This window comes from Mus caroli, unplaced genomic scaffold (genome assembly GCF_978045245.1).
Source record: "Mus caroli unplaced genomic scaffold, Mus_caroli_1 scaffold_12, whole genome shotgun sequence".
NCBI classification, from domain to species: domain Eukaryota; kingdom Metazoa; phylum Chordata; class Mammalia; order Rodentia; family Muridae; genus Mus; species Mus caroli.
In genome coordinates, this window is record NW_028227267.1 from 18,275,001 (window position 1) to 18,276,875 (window position 1,875).

General features: G+C 43.4%; 1 pseudogene; it reads right to left on the minus strand.

The window, feature by feature from the left end:
• Positions 1 to 924: 924 nt before the first annotated feature.
• LOC147001658 (large ribosomal subunit protein eL29 pseudogene) lies at positions 925 to 1,450 on the minus strand (annotated as a pseudogene).
• Between the last annotated feature and the right edge of the window lie 425 nt (positions 1,451 to 1,875).

The window sequence follows — 1,875 nt, forward strand, 5'->3', positions numbered from 1 at the left end:
TGAGTTATCGCCGCTGCATCCTGGGGTGTGCTCATCCGTGATATGCTGTCTTTAGGCCTGCGTGCTCCTGTGAGTGACCCCTCATTCACACTCGCATAGGGAACCTCAATAAACTCAATGCTTTACTAACCTTGCTCCCCTTCTTCTGTTGGTGTCCTATCTGGGGAGGATGGAGATTGGCTTATTTCTCTCCAGGAAAAAAAAAATTGCAAAGCATAGGTGTATAAAATAGATAAGCAAATCAAACATTGTAGTGTTAATAAATCACACAGAATTTTATTTGAAAACAATTCTTTGAGATACACACACACACACACACACACACACACACACACACACAATGTTAGCATTCATTAAAAAAGAAAACAAATTTGCGTACTAATAAAATGGGTACACTTGCTTAGTTAAAGAACCAAACCTTGGCTGGATATTTGATACAGCAGTGTGTAGAGCATTGTCAACAGTTTTCAGGGTTGATTGATATTTTGATTTTATAATCATCAATGCCACAATACCACTTGACTTATAAATACATAGTACAAAATGGCAGAACTACGCCTAGGGCTACTCCAGAAATTGTTAGAAATTTTAACCTAATTCCCAAGTCAAAATTTTAATGATTTTTTTTCTTGGACTGAAGCTCTAGTCAACAACTTAAGCTTCAATTAAGAAAAAAAGTCAAATGTTGAAACCCAATGCAGAGATATACTAATTTAATATTTGCCTACAGATGTTTGACGGTAGGGTAACAGCGAGAGTGTTTTCGGTAATTAAACCATTAAGTTTCTTTCTTTCTTTATCTTTTTCCCTTGCATCAAGTTTATTCAAAAAAACAGAATAGAACACTGGTCATCTGCAAATAGTGTGTAGGGAGCTGTGTCACAGCTGTCCATCTGTCTTCACACTGGCAGGAAGGAGCCTTTTCTATGGGACCTTCACAGGGGCCTGGGCACCTTTGGGAGCTTGAGCTGGAGCTGAAACCTGAGCCTTAGATGGAGCTGAGGCCCCTGCCTTGGTTTGAACCTTGGGCTTTGGTTGTCAGATCCTACAACCCTTGGCCATGTAGCTTCGAATCTGCTTCCCCAGCTTGGGGTGAGCAATGAAAGCCAGGCGGCTGAATTTGTGGCTGGGACCCTTTGACATCTTGGGCTTGATGGCCTGAAGCCTTACTAGGGCCTTGATGGCCTCTGCACATGCACTCACTGCCTTTGCATCGTTGGCCTGCATCTTCTTCAGGCCTTTCTTGTTGTGCTGCTTGGCAAAGCACACGTGTTCCTCAAGAACTTGGGGGATCAACCCTTTTAAGAGATTCGTGCTTTTGTGACTGGGGTTTCTTGATACCATTTCTGTGCCATTTGTGAGACTGGTTATGTGTGGTGTGGTTCTTGGATTTGACCAAGTCAGCATGGTCACCTTGGCTCCAAAATGACTGGGACTGGAAGAAAACCATTAGGTTCCTCCAAGAGCAGGAAACATTGTACAGACAGTAGAACCTCTACACTCCCTAAGCTCATCCCCACTCTGAGCTAGGTGTTTGTCCATGCTTTGCCTGGCACTGCACGTGTGACGCATACTGGGCACCGAGCAGTGTGTCATGTGTTCAAAACCAAGGTCTGGTGAAGCCATTCAGGGCAGTGTAGGGTGGGGCTCCAGGAATACCTCACATTCATTAACTGCTTGGCTTGAAATTAGGTTTTGGTTTTTGTGCCTTCAGTAAACTTTTACTTGTTGCCAAAATTTTCAAGACTGCCACATCAGTTACTTGACACTGGAGATAAGGTGTTGTGACCCGCAGTTTGAGAAGCTAGATTTTAGAAGACACATTACACTGTGGAAGCCACACCTGAACTCCGCAAGGAGCTGTCAGTTGCTTTA